Genomic DNA, 10,508 nt, shown 5'->3' on the forward strand with positions numbered 1-10,508 from the left:
ATCGAATAGACCTATAAAACTATGCAGTAGGACTGTGCATGTTATATTCATCGTTATTGTATTATTATGCATCTTGTGTTTTTAATATGATCGCATCAATTATTATGTTTTGAATGTTGTTGCCTTAGTTAGGGTTAGAACCCTATACTGCATATCTACCTTGACTGTTAATCACTAATGATTGTGCACTCGTTTGATCACCTCACATGTCAGGAGAAATGTCCTAAAATCAATCCAAATTGCCTGATAAATATTTTCTAAAATGAACATGATAAAAAGGTACCGAAAGGGCATTAGTTATTTAACTAGGGTAACCAAGTCCCCGAACTCATTTAATCTTTGGTTCGTAGAACTAAGCAATTCTCCCATTGTCTTACTTGGGTGTCTAATTGACCCACCATAAACCGATTAGTAACGACTCCTATATAAAAATCACTTGCAGATTAAAAACATAAATCCTAAGTCGCGATATGGTATGGGCTTGGGAGAGCTCGAGTTAAGTCTCGAACTTAAACTTAGCGCATACCAGGCGAGACCCATTTTTTATGTTTAAAAAAACAAGAGCTCAGTCGCGACAATGATTAGATCTTTTATAAGTGAGCATATGATTTTTCGTTCCTTGCAAGTATTTGAGAACTTTCTTTGCAGCTTTCCAGTAATCTAATCCTAGATTACTTTGATACCTACCCAGCATTCCGATAGCAAAACAGATGTCTAGTCCGGTGCAAGTTTGAGCATACATTAAGCTTCCAACAATAGATGGATAAGGAATACTTTTCATTTGCTCTTGTTCCAATTTACTTTTCGGACATTGCATAAGGCTAAATTTGTCACCTTTCTGAATTGGAACTACTCCTATTGAACATTTATCCATATTGAATCTCTCTAAAATTTTATCAATATTAGCATTATGAGACAACCCTAACAATTTTTGTGATCTATAATGGAATATTTCTATTCTGATCACACACATTGCCTCTCCCATATCTTTCATTTCAAAATTCTTAGAGAGAAATTTCTTGGTTTCATGTAACAAACCAAGATCATTAGTTGCAAGCAAAATGTCATCAATATACAGAACTAGAAAAATAAACTTGCTTCCATTGACCTTCATATATATACACCGATTAATAGTGTTTTCCTTAAATCTAAAAGAAGTTATGGTATTATTAAACTTAAGATACCATTGTCAGGGAGCTTGTTTAAGTCCATATATTGACTTCTTTAAGTTACACACCATGTGTTCCTTTCCTTTAACTGAAAAGCCCTCAGGCTGGTCCATATAAACCTCTTCCTATAAATTCCCATTGAGAAAAGCAGTATTGACATCAATTTGGTATAACTCTAAATCGTAATGAGCCATCAAAGCCATAAAGATTCTAAGTGAGTCTTTCTTGGAGACAAGTGAAAAGGTCTCCTTATAGTCAATGCCTTCTTTCTAAGTAAAATCCTTAGCAACAAGTCTAGCTTTATATCGTTCGAAATTATCTTTTAAGTCGTTCTTGGTCTTACAGACCCATTTACACCTGACCTTTTTGCATCCTTTAGGCAATTCAACGAGATTCCTGACTTGATTTTGATCCATAGATTTTAACTCTTATTTCATGGCATCAAACTATTCAGTAGAATCATCACATTTCATGGCTTGTGAAAATGAACGTGGATCATTACCAATTCCTAAGTCGATTTCTGACTCTTGTAGATAAACCACATAGTCATTAGAAATAGCCGACCTCCTTTCTCTTTGAGATCTTCCTAATGTTATTTCTTGTGGCTCAACTACTGTAAGTTCAATATTGACATTTTCATTATGGTGTGTTTGATAATTTATTTGTTGTTCTCAATTATTGTTGGGTTGAACTATCATATCAGGAACAATAACTTTAGAAGTCTTAGGTAAAGGAACTTCCACCCTAACTTCTTGAATGCAAACATCACGCATACTTTCACTTTCACTTCCACTGATGTCAACATTTTCAATGAACCTAGCATTTTCAGATTCAACAATTCTTATACTATGATTAGGAAAGTAAAATCTATACTCTTTGGATTTCTCTATATAACTAATGAAGTAACCACTGGTCGTTTTTAAATCCAATTTCTTTTCATGTGGATTGTAAATTCTTACTTCTGCTGGACAACCCCAAACGTGCAGGTATCGTAAATTAGGTTTCCTTCCCATCCACAGTTCAAAGGGAGTCTTTAGAACTGCCTTACTAGGAACCTTGTTTAATAAATACATAGAAGTTTTTAATGCATACATCCACAATAATAAGGGTAGATATGAATAACTCATCATACTTCTAACCATTTCCATTAAAATATGATTACACCTTTCTGCTACACCATTTTATTGTGGTGTACCTGGCATCGTGTATTGAGCACGAATACCATGTCTTTCAAGGATTTTATCAAATGGACCCGGACATTGTCCTGATTCACTATACTTTCCATGATATTCACCACCTCTATCCGACCTTACTATTTTCACATTTTTGTCTAATTGCCTCTCAACTTCTTTAATATACACCTCAAGTGTATTCATTGATTGAGATTTATCATGCAGTAGATAAATGTAACCATAACATGAAAAATCATCAATGAAGGTGATAAAATAACTTTCTTTGCCAAAAGATGGAACATCAAAAGGACCACACATATCAGTGTGTGTAATTTCAAGAAGTTTTGTGCTTCTTGTTGCACCTTTCTTAGTGTATTTTATTTATTTACCTTTAATACAATCAATACACACTTCAAGATCAGTAAAATCCAAATTCAGAAAAATTTCATTCTTCACTATTATTTGCATTCTTTCTTTGGATATGTGACCCAAACGTTTTGTGACATTCTGAAATTCGACCCACTTGGGATTTATGAAATGAATAGTTTATGGACGTGCTTGTAGTTAGATCTCGCCCGGAATTGATCACTTCGGGATTACTAACCGTTAGGGAAAGGCTAATTAGGGATTTAAATTCGCGCGACCAAAGAACTCGATCGTGAACCGACTTTCGACCATGAAAATCATCGAGGTGACATTTTGAGCCAATGTAGGCCGATCCAAGGATAGTTAGGGATCAGTTCGCCATTGTCATACGAGTGGATCACGGGTGATTCCGCTTGACCACGAAATAAATTAACGAATGACCCCAAACCTATACCAAATGATCGTGCCCGTCGGATCTAGCGATCGATCATCGCGATTAAGTGACAATCAAGGTCGTCATGACCCGAGTGAACTTGAACGTGGCATGATTTAGTATCGGCCACGGGTCAACAATGTGAATTTCCCCAAAAGCCACCCGTTAGTATGAGATATGCGCAAGTTACGTTATTTAGAACTTAGTCATCAATTAGAGACCAAGTTGGGTATTGGAAATTTAGAAAGTCACGACAGGTTACTTGGACGACGTTGCCATTAGCCTGATCGACCTTAGAACTGCTCGAATCCTTTAGAAAAATCGAATTTCGGCGAGAAATAGAAAATGACCATTTTACCCTTGGAGGTTTGTTAAGGCCAAGTGTATTTGGGGAATGACATTTTGGTCATTTCGCCCTAGCCTTAGAAATAGAGATTTTTGGACAATTTTGCCCTTGGATTTTTTGTGAAATCCCCAAATTGCCCTTTGATATTTTGGAAAAGTTTCGATCCGGACCGTCGATCTTAAGATAAGATCGAATCTTGACCGTTGATTTGATTTTAGATAGGAGGGCATGATGGTCAATTGGAACACCAATAATTGACCTTGGATTATTTAAAGCCAAATTTCTCTCTCTCTCCTCACTCTCTCTCTCTCCCTCTCGGCATTCCCTCTCTCTCTCTCCCTACCCGACCGAGCCATCCCCTCTCCTCACCGTGACCGTCGCCGCCCGTCAAGGCCGGCAGTCGTCGCCGCCCTCCCGTCCAGCCGGAGCAACAGCGCCGGAGCAGCTCACCGCCCGCCGTGGCCGTTCGCCTAGCCCAGCCGCTCACCCCACCGTCCCTCTCTCTCCCCTGTTGTCCCTCTCACCGAACCACCACCAGCCCCCCCTGCGGTCCTATTCAGCCGTGGAAAGCCAGCAGACCGCTAGCCACCGCCGCTCACCGTGCGCCGCCGCCGTCGCCGCTCGCCGCCGTGAGGCCACCGGCCTGCTGCCCCCTTTTTCCACTCTAGCCGAGCTAGCCTAGAGTTCGTGTAAGTCGCCCCCTAAACCCTATTTAGGATGTCGGGTATCGATAGACACGATTAGGGGTTGAATCGGGTTTGTTAGGGGCTGTTTTGGGGTTTAATCGGGACTGTTTAGGGCTGTTCGGTTTGGTTAATTAGGGGCTGATATTGGCTGAATTGTGGGTGAATTTGTGATGTTTCGGGATTGATTTGATGTGGAATTAGATGCTGGAAATTGTGGCTCATATTGACGAGCATACAACTTGATTTGAGGACTAAATAGTGTCGGGTTGGCGAAGCCGTGTTGTGGCTGAATTGTGGTGGCAATTAGGGCTGGAAATGGACTTGAAAATGTTAAATTTTATGCCATGATTACGGCTGTGTTTGTGGGCCCGATAGTGACCTTGTATGTTCGTTGGATCGTGACTTGATTGATTGAAATGTGGGTCGTTATGTGCACGCATGGGCTGAATTGAATTGATTGTCAATTGGCCGTGTTTGGGTGTTTATTAAGCTTGAGAAATGTGTGTGGTTTGGTGCCTGCACAGGCCAAGTGTGATTGGCTAATATATTAGCATGTTGGTGTCGAACAAGTGAACGAGTGAGAAATCGTGTGTGGTGCGGTATGTGTGGATACGGAAATCCCCGAGGCGGTATCATTACGTGGGGAATTGATCCGTCCTGAGGCGGTACGACTACGCGGGACGATGCCCGGTATTACCGGAGGACAGCCAACCTGAGGCGGTACCATTACGCGGGTTGTGTCGTCGGTGGTGGGTGTTGAGCCTGAGGCGGTACCATTATGCGGGCAAGATACACGGCCTGAGGCAGTACCATTACGCGGGCCATGAAGTGTTGTTATTATGAGTTAGTCGCAGTGAACCTGATGTGGTACTACTACGCGGGTCACTGGCGAGTCGAGTGGAAAATATGAGATGGTCGCAATGAACCTGAGGCGGTACTACTACGCGGGTCACTGGCGAGTCGAGTGGAAAATATGAGATGGTCGCAATGAACCTGACGCGGTACCATTACGCGGGTCACTGGCGAGTTGGATGAAAAGAATGTGATGAGGCAGGAACGAGTGCGTAAAATATAATTAGAATGTGCATGTGGTTGGAATTGTGCTATTGTGGCTAACGTGCAGGTTGCACGCAGGAAAGGCCCAGGTAAGTATAAATTGTGTGCCTGTTATGTGATGGCTAAGAGTGGTTGTGTTTGTGATTGTCTGGAGGTACGTGATAGCCTAGGTGGGGTTTAGGGTGTGTACTTATTGAGATGTGATCTCATGGTTATTTCAACCAATAATTTCAGAATCCCGGCCTGAGCCATGAATCTTCCGCCACCGCCGCCGCAACGTTTTGGGATTCCTATGCACACCGATCACGACATTGTAGAATATCCTATAGATGACAATATGACCTAGGTTAAGCATACTACGGTAGTTTGGGTAGATATAGGACTACCCCTCTGGCAGGCCCACACATATACAGCTTGGATGTTCCGGGACAAGGTAGATGAGTTTGGCCCCGTCCGTGGCTTCGACATCCCCTTTGATGGAGTTGGGGATTGGGATCCATCAGCCATACCTCTTCCTGATGGCGAGATGACTAGTTTGGAGACTAGTCTAGCGCAGTCCGGACTTCAGCCTGCGCCTGCAGCACCTGAGCCCCTAGGGGCCGAGCATGATCGGAAGCCGAAAGAATCCCAGGCGGGGTATAATCCTATGGACGTGGATCTCGAGGTGATACCAGAGGAAGAAGAAGACCCTGAAGCAGAACCTGAAGAGGCCCTAGAAGTAGAGCCTGAAGATGAGCCTGAAGAGGAACCAGAGGACGTACTCGAGTATGTGTCAGAGTACGATCCCAAGTTTGTACCAGAGGATGAGTCGGATGAGGAGCCAGAGGAGAAGGAGCGAGTCGAGGTTCCAGCAGAGTCGGGTGATATAAACAACCCGATTGAGATCGAGGCTGAGCCGGAGTCCTCAGAGGAGCAGACAGTTCAGAGGGATTCAGATTCAGGTGCTGAGGAGTCGGATTCAGAGTGGACGCCGTCTCGAGGGCGTAGGGGCTAGTATAGGGATTAGGTAGACCTTTTGACATGTCCCATTTTTGGAGATAGGGTATATCCAGGCTGCTGATTCTTTTTGATATCGGTGGTAAATAGTTTAAAAGTTCGGTGTGCATGTATATGTTGTGGTTATGTAAATGGTGGATATTGTATAAGATTGAATAAGTAATGGATATGTTGATACTCCCTTTTTACCCCTAGTAAATTCTTGTCTAGGTATTGGTGGCTTTCGCTGATGTTTTAAATCTCTGATAAGTTTGAATTGGGTGGGCGATACCCTGGGACGTCGCATCATTCGACCAGAGAAATGTGTCGCGTGCTTGATGGGGTTCGAGGCGTGACACGTTTATGTCACAAGTAAGCAGAATTCTCCTCAACTAAACTGCGTTTAGTGCCAACATTATGATACAAGGTCATTAAGGTTTAAACAAAAGCATTATCAAGTTTAAACTTGTAGAGACCATCATATAAAATTCCAGTTCCAATAAGAATATTATTCTTAAAAAAACTGAAAGATCCAGAACCAAACTTAAAAGAAAATCCCACTACATCTAGTTTTGGCAAAGAAACTAAATTGCAGGAAAATATAGGTACATAAAGGGTTCGAAACAAATCCAAATAATATCCAATATCTAAGATCAAACGATAAGTGCCAATGCCTTCAACTGGAGCTTCGTTTCTATTCGCCGTGAACACATAGTTATCATTTGGCTTTATGGTTTGGATCAAAAGAAATCCTTGCATCATATTTAAAATATGAGTGGTGGCACCAGAATCAATCCTCCAAGTATTATAAGGAACTTTCGTAAAGTTTGATTCAAAACATACTAAAGCACAAGGCTTACCTTTTTTTTTTCAAACCAAGCTTTATGTTTCGGGCAATCTTTCTTCAAATGTTCAATTTTATTATAAAAGTGACACTTAATAAGATTGCGTTCCTTCTTGTGGATTTGAGAAGCCTTAGAAGAGTCATTCAAGTTGTGTAAACCTTCCTTCTTGCTCCTTCCACCTTTCCTTTTGAAATTCTTTTCAGCTTCTTAATGACTTAAGAGATGAATAGAATGAGCCTTTTGATTCTTTATCCTTGTTTCCTCTTGAACAAGCATACTGGCCAATTCATTTACATTCCACTTATCCTTTATAGTGTTGTAATTCATCTGAAATGGCCCATATTGTTCTTGAGGCAAGGAATTAAGTATGAACTATACTAAAAAGTACTCATCCACGTTCATTCTCAAAGTCCTTAATTTTACTGCTAAGTTTGTCATCTCAAGTACATATTCATGCATGGTACGTGAACCATCATATTTCATAGTGGTCAAAGTGCTCATCAATGTACTAGCGAGTGACTTATCAGCAGTTTGAGAACGCTCTTCCACAGATTTCATAAATTCCTTAGCACTGTCAGGTTTGGGAAGAGTGATCTTTAAGTTGTTTGTAACTATCATTCGCATAAACATTAAGCTTAATCTGTTCGATCTTTCCCAAGCTTTATGGAAAAACTTTTCATTATTGCTACTCTCATCAGTAATAGCAGCTGATTTCTCAACTTGAAGTGCTAAATCAAGATCCAGGACACCTAGGTGAAACTGGACTTGTTTACACCAATCAAAGAAATTCATTCCATTGAATAAAGGATAAGACGAAGCATGCGAATGAAGAGAAATAGGTACAGATATTGCAAATATGCAAGACAATTTCTCATACATTAATGCTTTGAAAACATCACATAATCAGATTCAAATTAAACAATACATATACATTGTAGTTCTCCTTTGGATGATCCTACGATATACAAATATAAAAAAACATAATGATGCTAGTAACTTTTCTTTGGAAATTATAAAAACACCTCATTAAAATTTATTTGCTATCTTTGGATATACAAACAAATCTAACAAAACATATTAATTACCAACTATTACGTTCATGAATTATACGAAATTGATTAACCTTTGGGTGAATCCCTAAGTTCTTATAATAAATGAATTTCAATATACCCATGACACCAATAAGGATATGAAACATATCAATATCAGTCATAGCATCAATCAATCATGGGTAATTGAATAAAACATCATACAATTTCAAAAATTCAAGATACCTTAATGTTCGGCCACTTTGGTGACTAACAAACCATTCAAAATTGAATTTCTTAAAATTGTAAACCACAATAATTGTTTTATGCACAAACATTCACCATATTGCATGCTTAGAGCAAAACCGTAAATTAATGCATAAGGGAAAAACTGTAAAATCAGAATTCCATAGGGGTAGAACCGGAAATTTAGCAGCCAAGGGCAAAATGGTAAATCAAAGCGGTCAAGGGCAGAAACGGAAATTCGTTGGCCAAGGGCAGAAGCGTAAATTTACACCAAGGGCAGAATCGTAAATAAAGAGGAGAGGAGCAATAGGCCCATGCACGGTACGCGCCTTCATTGCCGCGCGAGCGCGTGCAGTGCACGACCTGAGGCTTGCATGGGTGCGTGCAGTGCACGCACCTAGGCCTGCATGGGCGCATGCATTACACACGTGCAGGCGCACGTCGTGCACGCGCCTGACCTACAGCGTGCGCGTCACAAGCGTGGCGCGTGGATCCATGTGCTTGCAATTGCACAGCGCATGGATTCCACGTGCCTTCTTCATTGCGTCCATTCGCCATTTTTTTTCTCTCGCGCTTGTTCGCCAATTTTTCTCCGATTCCGCTTCCATCAAAACCATTTTTTTTTTGGTCAAACACCAAAACCATTTCAACAACAGACAAATAACAAGAAAAAACCAACATCATTTGACGAATCTAAACCCAAAAGCCATAATCGGAAAAATCATGAGATCCTAAATCGTGCTCTAATACCAATTATTAAGCGATAACATAATTTTTTTATGCGGAGAGATTCTGAAATCTAGAATCTTAGATCTTCATGATTTTTCACAATAAGAAGGATGAAGACATACCTTTATCCATAGCGATGCCCTTTGAAGATAATTGTTACAGAAAAACGGAAAAAACAAAGGAATCTGATTTCTCTCCCTTAACCCACTTTTCACTTAACGTATCTTATTTGATAAAGGATAAAATACAACCATTCGTTCTTATTGGTGGAGAGAGGACCCGACTCTATTTATATGGGCTATCAATCGGTGCCTTCCATCAAAGCACATTTCACTTCGTAAGAATCGCACCTCTTCGGAGGAACTGTAACTTCTGAATACAACAGTACATTTTCATCTTTTTCATAATCAATACATTTTAACACTTAAATAGTTATTAAACCATTAATTAATAACATCATGTGGGCTACAATTATTCTTACATGAACTTGATAGTAAAGTTGAGGGTAAAATTAAGGAGTTTCTAAGTAGTCCTAGAGGCAATCAAATCCGAGGTGAAGATGAAGCTCGAAATCAATTCCATAACTCGGAGGGATCCGAATCGCCAACCCAGGAGGCAAGTCCATGAAAAAGACTTGGCAAACCGAGGCGGAAGAAACCATGACTATCCAACTGCAAGAACAAATGGAATAAGAGAAAATTACGTCGCTTGTTATTGGATTGGAATGATGAAGTAAATAAATTTTTTGAGACGATGGATGGGTGAAAAAAGAGAGTTTACCAAGCTTAAAGGAGGTACTATTGTATGACACGATTGTTGATGCCTAAATTTTGGCTAGTCATTTAGAAATTTATTGCATAGAAAATTAAGAACCGATCCTGGTCCCTAGAAAAAATATTAGTTAATCTTCGTAAATATTCCATATAGTTTAGGGACATTCACTGTATTTTAATCGGACTAGTGTCAAGTGGTTCTGAGCTTAATTGAATGGACTGAGCCCATGAGGAAGGGCTCGGCCAAGTTCAAGGAGACAGTGCTGGCTGAATTTTCATGGATCGCAGGGGTTGTTCTTAGCTTTAATTGAGTTGAATTTAGCATGTTAGATTAAAAGGCTTTGAGTTTAATCAGAATAAGCCCTATGGGATCAAGCATGTCATTAATTGAGTCCGTAAAAGAGCAAAATTCGGCCAAGTCTAGGCGTAAAGTGCTGGTCGAAATTCACATGTAGGAAGGGGGCTCAGTCTATTAGCCAACCCCTAGGTGGTCTACTTTCGGGAGGCTCGCGATAATAATATGCCCCGAGACAATCTGCCACGCTAATGAAATCTAATCAAATGGAGATTTCTTATCACATACCATGAGCAATATTTATTCAATTAGCTTTAAAATTACGCGTGAGCGTCTTTCTTCATCCCTGATTGGAAAAAATTTCTTATAAATATGGTCAATCACTCACG

The sequence above is a fragment of the Syzygium oleosum genome, unplaced genomic scaffold (genome assembly GCF_021117445.2).
Source record: "Syzygium oleosum isolate NSW1041296 unplaced genomic scaffold, Sole_v2.1 Sole_v2.60, whole genome shotgun sequence".
NCBI lineage: Eukaryota > Viridiplantae > Streptophyta > Magnoliopsida > Myrtales > Myrtaceae > Syzygium > Syzygium oleosum.